At 36.1% G+C, this 14,261-nt stretch overlaps 1 protein-coding gene across 1 annotated transcript in view; it reads left to right on the top strand.

Moving 5' to 3' along the window:
* HTR1F (5-hydroxytryptamine receptor 1F) overlaps window positions 1-14,261 on the top strand; it is a 96,208-nt gene that overhangs the window by 20,045 nt on the left and 61,902 nt on the right. The window lies entirely within an intron of this gene.

Here is a 14,261-nt window from a genome sequence, read left to right as displayed (position 1 = left end):
CATATATATTTATAACTGTACTTTCCTGGTGAATTATCCCTTTTATTATAATGTCTCTAGATACTTTGTCTCTAGAGACAGTTTTAGACTGAAGGTCTCTTTTTCTTATTTAAGTACAGCCACCCATGCACTCTTTGGTTGCCATTTAAGTATATTTTTTTTCATCCCTTCGCTTTCACTATATGTGCATCCTCAAATCTAAAGTGAGCCCCTTATAGACAGCATATGATTGTAACTGGTTTTTTATTCATTCAGCCAGCCTATGTATCTGTATTGGTGAATTTAAGTGATTTATATTTAAAGTAATTAATGGTAAGGAAGGACTTACTATTGTCATTTTGTTCATTGTTTTCTGTCAGTTTTGGAATTCTTTTGTTTCTTTTTTCCTCTCTTGCTGTCTTCCTGTGGGGTTTGATGGAGTTTTTGTAGTAATTTACTTTGATTATTTTATTTTTATCATTTTTGTACTTGCTGTAGGATTTCTCTTTAAAGTTGCCATGTGAGTAATCCAGAATGTGTATTTCTGCAGATGATTAAATCAATACAATCCTGACAAGACTTGTTGGGGAAAAAAATAAAATAAAATAAAGTTACCATGTAAGTCTTACACAAAACTTCTTATAGTCAGTTATAGTTATGGTTATAGTTGTTATACTTAGAGTTAGTTAGTTATAGTTATAGTTATACTTTAGTTATAGTAACACTCCACTATAACCTGATGACAACTTAGTTTTAATTGCATAGAAAACCTCTACATTTGCACTAACCCCCAACTTTATATTCTGGATGCCAGAATTGATTTTTGTTTATGTTGTGTATCTGTAAGAAGATTTTTTGTGTCTATGGTTATTCTTAATCCTTTGTCTTCAGAAAGTATTTCTTGAAACTTTCTCTTTAACTATCTTCTACAGCTAAATTCTCCTGATTTTTTATTACTATTCTTTCTATATCTCATATATTTTGTTCATTTGTTTGTTTTGTTTTGGTGGTACTTGGGAGTCAATAGGCTAAGACAAAAATCAAGGGGGTATAAGAGCAGTAAAATCAAATACTTTTAACTTGGTGTAAAAGTTCTTCATTATCAGGCCTCTACATTTTCACATTCATTTCTAAACCAGATTAACTCATTCTGAATTTCTTAACCAAGAAACACTTAACAGTTATAGCCTCAGCAAAATCTTTCTAGAGTTCCCATAAATGTTGTTATTTAATTTACTGGCATCTCACAGCTCCTATTTGTATATATTTATAGTTGAACTTACTATATATGTATGTAGTTTATGTACAAAAATACCTCCCCACCTTCAGTGTGATACAACCTTCTGAATGGCAAGGTCATGTCTTTAATCATTGTCTATCTATTGAGTAGTGATGAAAATAAGGTTAAAAAATCAATAAATATTAATAAATATTTACCCCTGGCTGGTGTAGCTCAGTGGATTGAGCGCGGGCCTGCGAACCACATGATCGCAGTTCGATTCCCAGTCAGGGCACATGCCTAGGTTGCAGGCCAGTTCCCAGCAGGGGACTCACGAGAAGCAACCATACATTGATATTCCTCTCCTTCTCTCCTTCCCTTCCCCTCTAAAGATAAATAAATAAAATCTAAAAAAAAATTAAAAATAAATAAATAAATATTTAATTAGTGAATGAAAGTCCAAAGACCAAATATCCCTAGGCCTCATATTAGTAGTAGCATCTTGTTCATATCTCTAAACTTCTTTGTGTTTTTGTTTATTTACCTGCAAAATAAAGGTAGAGTAATTCTTGACTTTCTTAAAATCTCACACCTGTTGTTTTATATCAAAATAAGAGAATGAATTACAGAAATATTTCATAGATATAAGATACTATTTTTAGAAAGGAGACCACTTTGAATTTTGTGAGTCCTTAGTTTTTCTGAAGTTCTGAATAGCACACACAAGCATACAGGCATATACATACACACAGAGAAATGATATTAAATGCTACCAGATTTATTATTCTCACTAATTCCAACATTTTCCAATGTGCAGAAAAAGCATTAGCTTTGCTATCAAAGGATAATTATTAACTTTATTTAACAAAGCTTTTGAATTGTCTTAGTCTCCATTGTTATTATTCTCTTACACTTTAAGTTCCTGGAAAATGAGAAGTACAGCTCTATGTAGTACATAATATGCCATTATATGCAGTGAATGAAATGCATCTTTGGTAGTGACAATGACTTTCTGAACATTTCTAAAAAAGATTAAAAGTAATAAAAAAACCTGTTATGCAATTAGAAAAGTCAGGCAATGGTTCCTATGATTCCCATTAAAAAATTTCTATACAGAATTGTACTGTAGCCAGTAAAACATCATTTATGAGTCTTTGAAACTGCACCGGTTGGGAATATTACACTTGTTGAATTGTTGAGAGCTCAGCTTTTTTATTATTTTACTGCATATGAACTAAACAATGGTTTTGGCATTCTGAAAACTACTACATTTTACAAATAAAATGCACAGCTGGGATGTAACTGGACCTCTGCTTCCAGCAGTCTTTCAGATGCCTTTCAGCCAAGTGACAGTAGAAAACGTAAATTTTAAAACTTAAAGACACAAAAAGTAAGATTACTGAAGTGTTTTAAATATATATCAAATGTTCCATCATTAATTGGATTTACAGATGCCGCATAGGTACTATTATTGTTCATGTTGCCAATGAAGCCATGCTCTATAGAGCACAGCTCTGTGCAATTCACAACAATTAATAGATATTCTTTGTCAAAGATGGAATTGACAAGTACAAATTCTGTGGAAACTATTTGATAACCTTCATAAATGACACCCTACTTTTTATAGGATCCCAGAGAGACATCATTATCAGGAAGGAAAGCCAAGTTCTTGTGATTTAATTCCTGGTTGCTCTAAAGAATTGTACAAATACAGTGTAACTGGTAATTCTGCACAGATTTATTTGCTTCACGTTTGAGGATTTCTCAACAGAGAGACCTCAGCTGAGATGAAGAGAAGCCTTCTTAATGAATCTAAGACACTGTGAAAAGCTATACTAAATACATAAGACAGTATTGGTATGAATTGACATAAAGATCGGAGAATTTGTGGTAGGAACTTCAAAAATAATTCATATACGTTAGAGCTGTTGGAAGGAGGACAAAGCTGGCATATTTCCTGCGTATGAGACAGCCTGCCAGTATACCACCATGGAGTTTTCTCAGAGAGTAAGGCAGCTCCAGAAGCAAAAGGATCTGAGGAGCAGGAGGAATGGTGAAGATGATGTCTCAGACCTAAGTGTCATCCTAGACTTCCTCTTCTCCGCAGAAGACCTGCATCTCTGTCATGTCAAATAGTGGATTTGTAGGCTCTTCTACTGCCACTGCTCTTTCAGTCCCCCTGAATACCACAGACTGAGTGGGCCACAAAAAAATTCCTTTTCTCACAGTTCTAGTGGTTGATAAGTCTGAGATCAAAGTGCTGGAAGATCCATTGTCTTGTGAGAGTCACTCTTTGACTCAGAGATGGCAGTCTTCTTGCTCTGTCATCACATGATCGAAGGGAGAAAAGATATGTCTGGGACCTCATTTATAAGGACATCATCTTTTTTCTTTTTTAATATATTTTATTGAGCCCTGGCTGGCGTAGCTCAGTGGATTGAGTGCGGGCCTGCGAACCAGAGGATCGAGGTTCGATTCCCAGTCAGGGCACATTCCTGGGTTGCAGGCCGGTTCCCTGCAGGCCAACTCCCAGCAGGGGATGCACGAAGGGCAACCATACAGTGACATTTCTCTCCCTTTCCTTCCCCTCTAAAGATAAATAAATAAATAAATAAATATTTTTTTTTTAAAAATTTATTTATAAAAAATTGTGTATTTGTTTTTACATGTTCAAACTTCAGTCGCATTCAAAGTACTCTCAATTTGATATGACACAACTATTGAGACATTTTGTCCGCTGCTCAAAACACTTTCTGAATTTGTTGGTTTGGATTCCTTATAGCTGCTGTTTTCAACACTCAGCATGGTGTGGGCAGGTGCACTCCTAAATCACCCATCTTGCAATGGGTAAACACTTGAAAGAGTCTTCCAAAAAAATTCACTGAAGTCCCAAGGCAGCCTCATACAACAATGCCAGCTGGTACACTGATGCAGATGGGTTTCTAACACACTCACCTAGTCGGGGGAAGCCTGTGCTACAGGGGGTCTGTCCTCCAAAAGATAACTTCTGGTTTTGGGGTGTACCCCCTCATACTTTGACCCGACTTTGAAAAGTAGTAATAATAAGCCACTCTAAATCCTAAAATCTGGCAGATAAAAAAATGAAAGAAATAGGCATGAGTAAAGAGTTCAATAACACAAGTTTCCTAGAATTATGAACCATTTAACACAATTTATGCTCTTATGTACAGAATGGGATGTGTTGCTTATTGCCATCTGTAAGATGTGGAGATATATTCAATAGGAGGTCACATACCATCAGACATACAATTAGACATTTGGAAATATATTAATAAGTGTTTTTAGAATAATTAATAGTACTTCATAAGAGATTGAAAATTGGTACACTTGGTTAAAATCCATCTCATAAATTTGTTACTATTAATATCACTTAGTTTTCTATTTAAAGGGAAAAGAATGAGCCTAAAATAAACTGGCTAGCATTTAAAGATTCAGTCAACATTAGTACTTATTATTTTATTTATGTTCCATAAATTTTGCATAACCATTTGAATATTAACTTGGGTAGATCAAGTTTTAAGTTTATCTTGGACAAAATTAAAGATGACAATCAAAGTTCAGTTTAAGCATTTTCATTTGGAATATATCAGGTAAACCAAATATTTTCCAACTGAATTTTTGATGTCCATTGATTTCCTACCTGAGACAAATAATAATAGAATTGCCGATGAATAAACCAGTTCTTCGGTAACATTGGCATTTCACATCAAAAAGCTACATGATTAGATCCTTAGCTATTATTTTAAGCTCATCCGTGTAATTCTTTTCATTTATTCCTCTTTATAGCATAAAGCCCTCACTGAAATTATATTTATATTTATTTGTTTACCTATTTATTATCTCTCTCCCCTATCATGGAAGCACTTTTTTCATTTTATTCTCAAACCTATATCTAGAATGCTGGTTGGCACATTGTAGACACTCAGTAATACTTGTGAAAGAATGAATTCATCACTATAATATAAACAGCCTTGGAATTGATGGGAATCAGATTGACAGCTATAAATGACCTTCAGTGTGCTAGATGTGCTTTCATAAACACATTCTTTTTTTATGAAATACATTCTTGATGTTTCTTTCAAGTATGGAGAGCCAAAAATGTCATATTGTTTCAAAGAAATAATTTACTATTTCCAATTCAAGGTAATTCTATTAGAATGAAAGCTCTCAAAAACAAAGCAAGGGAAAGTCATTTTGTTTATATTTGAACTGCCCATTCTCCAGTTACCCTGCCCTACCTCTTGCGTTTTTATACTTAGGAACATATTTTGTCTCTCCTCTTATAGTCAAAAATGATGTTCAGATATGATAGTGATTGTTAGAAATATTACTATGTCAAATCATTTCAAATTGTACGATAGCCAAAGCACATAAAAATATGTCATGGTAATAAATCTGTTTCCTACTCTTCAAAATATCATATTTGCCCTAATGACTTTTCAGACAATAGCTGTAATAAATTAACTTTTGAGCATAAGTTGCATAACTTTTACCAGAAAAGTGGTGTGTGTTTCAGATCTTAGTTATTCTTTATATATTTAAAGCATTCTAGATAATACTTTTTGGGTTGTTCTGACCTGACTAATAATGAATTTTATAGTCTCCTACAGCGTTTATTTGCCTGGGCCTGCAATAAATTAATTCCCAGGAAATGTATGAAAATTTTACTTTCATACATTTTACAATTTTACTTTTGTAAAATCCCTGGTTTCTTCTTCCTGAATGTATTTGGATAATTACTAAAGTATGCCCCATTGTTTGGGGGTCATATGTATTGTATTCTCCTAATTATGGATCTTATTCTATATGTGGGTTGATGGTAACTTTCTCTTATCCAGTCTCTCAAACTAAAAGAGTGATTAGAGTGATTCCTTAATGCCCAACCCTCCCTCATTTCCCGTACCAAATGAGTCAATACACATTCTCAGTTGTGCTTACAGAATATCTCTGGCATCTGTTTCCTTCTTTGAAAGACTGACTCATTCTAGCCTGACAGCAGTGCATTCATCTGGCTTCTCACTGCACCATCCCTTCTCCATGAAACCAGAGAGGGGTCAGCTCATAATCGTGTCCCAAAGTCCTGAAAGGCAGTAGGATTTGGGAGTGGTTAATCATCTTGCTAATATCAGAATAAACTAAACTGCAGAGATGCCACAGGAGGCAGGAGAGTCTAAGTTGTGATACCAGAGAGGCCGGGATTCAGATCCCGTCTCTGCTTCTGCAGTGGTATCATATTGGGCAAGTTTACCTCTCTGGACACATATTTAACTTTGAAATAATAATTCACATTTATAGGGTTTTTGTGTAAACTAAATAAAATCCCTGTACTGAAAGATATTTCCTGGCATGTGTTGTAGTCTCACCAGATGTTAGCTCTCTTGCATTCTCCTACCACTTCTAGGCATCATCACGTTATTCAGAACACACCTGCAGAAACTTTCTTAGCCTTTGGAAGTGATAGATCCCTTGTGGGTAACAAAGAACTTCCTTGTTTCTAAAGGAGGAGAAAGGAACCTGAATGAAAGCCTGTTCTGTCTATAGAAACCATTTGCTTCCGCAAATCTTCATTCTAGAGTAGTTGAAAACTATTTCTCTTCCTATTATTTTCTAGCTTTAATATGCAACAATGATTCCCTTAGATTACAAATAAAAATACAGATTTCTTAGCCTTCCCTACTCTACCCTGGCATAGTTTTAAAAACTCAGCTCTGATACTCATTCCTTTTAACTACTTGGCATTCAAATAAAGTTCATGGGCTTTACCCCTTTTGTGCCCTACATGGCCAGTCTGTCCAATTAGAATGCCATTCCCGCCTTGTATATCCAGTAAAAGCCTAATATCCTCAGATAAGTTCTTCTATAAAGCTTTGTCAACCCTTGGTGCATCTCAGGAAGTCAGTTTTTCCCAGCTTAGTGTTCCCATTATGCTTTCTAAAAAATATTTTTTTATTTTTAAATTACAGTTGGCCTACAATATTATATTAGTTTCAAGTGTGCAACCCCATGATTAGACACGTATAACTTATGAAGCAATCACCCCAATAAATCTCATACTCATCTGACACCACATATAATTATTAAAATTTTATTGACTTTATTCCCTATTCGGTACCTTATATTTCTATATTAATTCAGTAACAACCCATTTGTACTTCTTAATTCTTTTTGCACCCATCCCCCTCAAGGCTCCTCTCATTTGGCAGCCATGAAAATATTTTCTGTTTATGAGTCTATTAGTTTATATTATTCTTTGGATTCTACATATAAGTGAAATCATATGGCATTTGTCTTCTTCTGTCTGACTTATTTCACTCAGTAAAATATTCCCTAGGTCCATTCATGTTGTGGATGGCAAGATTTCATTATTTTTTACGGCTGAATCATATTTCATTATACAAGGGTGGGCAAAAATATCTTTACAGTTGTGAATATGCAAACACAATTTATTGTATTATTATTTATGAATTATTGTATTAATTCACTTGTATTACAGCTGCAAACCTACTTTTTCCCACCCCCATATATATGCACCACTTTTTTACTCACTCATCTACTGATGGACATTTAGGTTACTTCCATATCTTGGCTATAATTAATAACACTGCAATAAACACATGGGTGTATATCTCTTTTCAATTTAATGTTTTGGGTTTCTTTGGATAAATACCCAGACGTAGAATTGTTGAGCCCTTTTTTGTCTCTTCTTATAGTTGTTTTAAAGTCTATTTAGTCTTGTATAATATTTGCCACCCCAGTGTTTTTTGTATCCATTTTCATGAAATATCTTTTCTATCCCTTTATGTTTGGTTTGTCTTTGTCTTTCAATCTGATGTCAGTCTCTTGTAGAGAAATTATGTAAGGGTTTTGTTTTGTTATCCATTTATTCACCAGACATCTTTTGATTGAAGGGTATAATCCATTTGCACTCAAAGTAATTATTGAGTAATTATTGAGTGCAAAGTAATTATTGCACTCAATTATTAGTGAGCCCTGGCTGGTGTAGCTCGGTGGATTGAGCGTGGGCCTGCTAACCAGAGGATTGCGGTTCGATTCCCAGTCAGGGCACATGCCTGGGTTGTGGGCCAGTTCCCAGCAGGGGACACGCGAGAGGCAACCATACATTGATACTTCTTTTCCTCTCTCCTTCCTTTCCCCTCTAAAGATAAATAAATAAAAAATCTTTAGAAAAAGACTTTCTAAAGTAATTATTGATAGATATGTATTTTTTATTTCTCTTCTTCTTCTGGGAGATTAACATTTTTGGAATACTCATTTGGTGGCAATGAATTTTTTTAGCTTTTACTTATCTGAAAAGCCCTTTATGTGTCTTTGATTCTAGATAATAGCTTTGCTGGAGAGAGTAATCTTGGTTGTAGGTCCTAACTTTTCATCACTTTAAAATGTTTTTCTAGCCTGCAAAGTTTCTGCAAGGAAATCAACTGATAGTCTTATAGGAGCACCCTTGTAACTAACTTCTCTCATTTTGCTGCTTTTAAGATTTCACTTTGTTTTTAACTTTTTTGCACTTTGATTATAGTGTGTCTTGGTGTGGGCCTTTGGGTTCATCTTGTTTGGGACTCTTTGCACTTTTTTTGACTTTTATGTCTATCTCATTCACCAGGTAGGAAAATTTTTAGCCATTTTTTCAAATAGGTTTTCAACTTCTTTCTCTCTTTTCCTTCCTACAACCACATTAGTTTTCTTTTTTAATCTTGTTTCTTTTTTAGTATTCTGATTGGGTGTTTTTTGTTTCATTATCTTCCAAATAGCTGACTTGATCCTCTGTTTCATCTACTCTACTTGATTCCCTGGAATGTATTCTTCTTTTCAATTAGTGTATTCTTCATTTCTGAATGGTTCTTTTTTATGGCTTCTAACTCTATTTTTATGTTTCATATCTCTTTTTTGAAGTTCTTGCTAAATTCTCCCATTCTTCCCCTAAGTGTATTAAGCATCCTTATAACCAGTGTTTTGAACCTTGCATTTGGTAGATGCTTGTTTTTCTTTCTTTTTTAAATATTTCATTTATTTATCTTTCAAGGGGGAGGGAAGGAGGGAAATATCAATGTATGGTTGCCTCTTGTGAGTTCACTGCTGGGAACTGGCCTGCAACCCAGGTATGTGCCCTGAGAGGGAATCGAACTTCAATCATGTGATTCTCAGGCCCGAGCTCAATCCACTGAGCTACACCAGCCAGGGCTGTTTTCATTTTTTAAGTTATTTTTCTGGAGTTTTGTTCTGTTATTTTATTTTGGACCTATTTCTTAGTCTCCTCATTTTGGCTGCCCCCTGTGTTGCTACATCTCCTAGACTTGGTAGAGTGGCCTTATATACCAGGTGTCCTGTAGGGCCCTGTGGCTCAGCCTCCCCAGGCACCTGAGCTGGGCCTTCCAAGTGAACTCCCCTTGTGTGGGCTGTGTGTACCCTTGTGTTGTAGATCAGCCTTGATTGCTATTGGCACCTCAGTAGAAGGTATTTACCCACCAGCCTGTTGCCCGCATGGACAATGGAAGATCTGTAGTGCAGGGGCTGACTCCAGCAGAACTCAAGCAGAGCTCAATACCTCCCAAGTCTACCCCTTGACTACGTCACTCATGTAGATGGTTAGGGGTGCTTTGGCATGGTTTGAAGTTGTCCACAGGGTGCACTAGCTCTGGGGCACTTAGGAGGTATAGGCCAAGGTCAGCCATCACCTGTGTCATGCCAAGGCCACCCAGCGTGAGCTACAAAGTAGCTTATAGGTGCTACTTGTGCTGGGATTAGAGGTGCCCAGGAGATGCCAAGCTGCAAACAAAGTACATCTGCTATTAGTTCCAGGCCTGGGGCCACTTAGCAGGAGGTGCTGGGCATGCCCAGGCCAGGTGCTGCTCTTGTCAGAGATTTTAGGATCAACAGCACAGGCCAAGACAAACCATTTGTATGGAAAAGCCACCATAAAGGGCTTGAGTGGTCCTGGAAGCTGGGTAGGGCATGGTCTCAGGAAATCACCAGGGTGGGAGGAACAACATTAACCAGGTTGGATAAAATTAAGATATGGTGTCTGCCTGCCAGCTCTGTGAGTAAAGAACTCAGCAAAGAAAAAATGCCCTCTGCCAGCATTTCTATCTAGGAGAAAGCTGACTCTTCAACATGCCTCAATCCAGAAAAATTCAGTTCCTCCTTATACGTCCCTCATGCCTTTTGACCTACTCTCTCAGCACCAGAGCTCAGAAAGTGAGTCTGAGAAACTCCTCGTGTGGACCTGTAAGAGGTATGTCTAGGACTCTAGAAGCCCTCCATCTCTCAAGACCACAATCTCCACTAGTTTTTACAGCAGAACACTGTGGGACTTCTCTTCCCAGCACTGGAACCTTAGTCTGTGGGCCCTGGTATAGGGCTAATACTCGATGCTCTTGGTGGGGGGCTGAGACTTCCCTCCTAATTTTTAACCACCACACATGGCTGTGGGACTAGCTTGTTTTGCATCTCTAACCCTTCCTAGCAGTCTTACAGAGGCTTCTTCTCTATATCCTTAGATTTAGAGCTTCCGTTCAGCTAGATTTTAGGCAGTTCTGAATGGTGATTTTTCTGCAGTGTAGTTCTGCTTTTGATGTGATTGTAGGAAACTCTGAGTTCCATGTTTACTTACACCACCATCTTGACCAGAAACCTGCATTTCACTTTGGTATATCTTTATAGGCATATATCTTTTCATGCTGGTACTATTTGTATACAGGTTTGTCTTATCTACTATTATGTACTATAGTTTGCAGTGTATAATGCACAAATTTTTTGCCCAAATTTTTGAGGGAAAAATAAGGATGCACATTCTACATGGGTAGTACTAATTCCATATCTATATAAATGTTTTCAGTTCTTTTATTTATGCTTATGCATACATTACATATGTATGCAAAATAATACCTTGGAGGCCCTGGCTGGTATAGCTCAGTGGATTGAGCTCAGGCTATGAACCAAAGAATCACGGTTCGATTCCCAGTTAGGTCACGTGCCTGAGTTGAAGGCCAGTTCCCAGCAGGGGGCACACACGAGGCAACCATACACTGATGTTCCTCTCCCTCTCTCCTTCCCTTTCCTTTAAAAGATAAATAAAAATAAAATCTTTAAAAATAATAATAATACCCTGGAATATGATAATCAGTTTTGTTTCTAAATATAAATAAATAAATAAATAAATAAATAAACAATTGAATTGAAAAGTTAAAATGAAAGATATTTTTTCCTGAAAATTTTGCCCCAAAACATGAGTGTGCATTATACATGACAAATATAGTAAATTCCTTGGATGGATAATAGTACCACAGTACCTAGACTGTGCTTGAAGGTCCATAAAATATTAATGGGTAATTAAGGTGTTAGTATCACTACTATTAAAAATCTTTTATTTTCCCAGATTTTCTTTGTCAAACTATGCTATCATTTTGTATTCTATATCATAAGCAAATATAATTTATATGCAATTGTTATTTTCATAAAATTCAGAACACTAAGATTCAAAAACCTAAAAGCATACTCTGGTATGTGTACTTACCTTATTTGCATGAAATAACATTCTACAATTGATATTTTAAAGCTCAGAAATTTCAGAACCTGCTTCTAAAAAACCTTAGAAAAATTAATTATATTTAGGCACTTTATTAAATAAATAAATTGGAAAGCAATGAAGCATAATTTTAATAACCTTCAAAATAAACCCTCTTCCCAAAGTTCTTTTATATTGCAAGTTTGTTTCAGAAAATATATATCCCTACCTTGATAGCCCTGAGGGGGGGAAAACACTTTACTTGGAAAAGATGAAGAGATATTAGAATGACTGGCATCCAACTATTGTACAAAATTTAACCTCAATACATCCAGGCTAAAGGGGACCACACATACCTAGGATCTACATTCTCTCCTATGGTAACTTAACTTCTATGATTCCCTGCATGGGATCTTCAGCATGAGGTCAAGGCCAGAGAAAAGAGAGCATTTACACATCTAGCCAATAAGCCTACCTTACAGTAAACCAGAAGATTTGAAGATTTTTTTTATAATTCCATCTGGGCATGGGGAGGGCAACTGTAATGTCCCTTAGCATATTTGTGATGTGTTTTCATTATTTACATTAATTTAAGTTCCTTTTATAAATTCTGCCCATCTCTTAAGAAATCTGACAGGTTATCATGTCTCTACAGTCTTCAGTTTATGCATGAGAATTTTCAAAACCCCACTTAATAAAATAACTGATAAAGTGGGAAGTTTGCCCTTTCTGACATAACATAAGCTGAGGGTATTATTCAAGTGTGATTAGTTAGGCATTAAAAATATTAATCTCATGCTTGAGAAAAGATAAGAATATTTTTAGGCCCTTTTCCTTACTTGAAAAAAATTATAACAAATGCGGTTTAAGTATAAATACAATTCAATTATGTGTAACAATGGTGAATGGAATATTGAAATACACAGATAATCCAAAATTTTATTTTAAAAAGCACTTTGGATCTTTGTGCCCAGTGAGCTTCTTAACATTGCTCAGAGCTGAGAATTAATTTGTCTATTTTTTTCAAGATTTTATTTATTTATTTCTAGAGAGAGGGGAAAAGAAGGAAAAAGAAAGGGAGAGAAACATCAGTGTGTGGTTGCCTCTCACACACCCGCAACTGGGGACCTGGCCCGAAACCCAGGAATATGTTGAACCAGCAACACTTTGGTTCATAGGCCGGCACTTAATCCACTGAGCCACACCAGCCAGGGCTGGATTCTATTTTTTTTACTTTGACACCTCAGCCCTGAAGGATCAACAGTAAATCAGACATTAAGTAGAGAGTAGTGAAAAAAGAATGGAATCAGAAAATAACTTGAGCCCTGGCTGGTGTGGCTCAGTGGATCGAGTGCGGGCCTGAGAACCAGCTGATCGCGGTTCGGTTCCCAGTCAGGGCACATGCCTGGGTTGTAGGCCAGTTCCCGGTGGGGGACTCACGAGAGGCAACCATACATTGATGTTTCTCTCCCTCTCTCCTTCCCTTCCCCTCTGAGTAAAAATAAATAAAATCTTTTTTAAAAAAAGAAAACGACTTGAATCAAACACAGAATTTATAACTAAGCCTTGAAAATTTAACAAGAAATAAACCTTCATTTTGGTTTTATAATATAAACAGACATTCTAAGAACACAATACAGAACATGTTGAGTATGAATTTTCTAAAAAGGATCTTCTCAATTTAAAAATACACATTAATTCTTTTTTGTTTTAACTTTCTGGACTAAAAAGTACAAATAATAACTTTCATATTTTATCAAATCCACTTCCTTCCAAGCAACAAAACAAAACAAAACCAACAAAAAACACTTTCTCTGTTTCTCTTCTGGATTTTTGAAGTGCTGTTTATCAACAGAAAACCATTGGCAGATGTGGTTCCATTTCAAAGTTGGACAAGCAGTGTTTTTTATATTCTGCACAAAATCAGCATGCAAAACAAAAACAAAAGGCATAAAAAAGGCTTCAAGGTCTGGTTCCGCCTCTCTGTTTGGAACGGATCACCACCCAACCAGAGCAAACTCAGTGCCAGCCCCACGTGGCTTTTTTTACAAGACCACCAACACTCCCTTCTGTGTACTGCAAAACGTCAGTTTTGTCTCCAAACTCCAATGTTTGGGTTAGGTGACTTCATGAGAATTACCTACTGATTTCCGAAAGGATTTAATTCATTATCATTTGTATGTAACATGTAGAAACATCTGAAATCCAGGATTGAAATTGTCAAGTGAATATAAGTGATATGTTGAATGTGCCTATAGAAATTATCATTTTTCGTAATAAGCTAAAGCTGAAATCTTCCATTCATCAGAAGGCATTCGGACCACTACCTCTCACAATCACTCTCCTAGGAGTTCCATTTCCTTAAGGGGTCCCTTAATTACATCTCCACATCCACTCGGGCTTGAATGGGGCTGAGAAGCAACGTACATTTGACTTCCATTCCCTGAGAATATTAGTACTCTTTGTTGCTCCGAGTAAACAGGACACACCATTATTCTCATGGAAGTGAGAAATTGGTCC

Source organism: Sturnira hondurensis, unplaced genomic scaffold (genome assembly GCF_014824575.4).
Source record: "Sturnira hondurensis isolate 20B ecotype Veracruz unplaced genomic scaffold, ASM1482457v3 Scaffold0010428, whole genome shotgun sequence".
Classification (NCBI taxonomy): Eukaryota; Metazoa; Chordata; class Mammalia; order Chiroptera; family Phyllostomidae; genus Sturnira; species Sturnira hondurensis.
The sequence above is the reverse complement of the archived record's forward strand: the minus strand, read 5'-3'. Positions and strand labels throughout refer to the sequence as shown.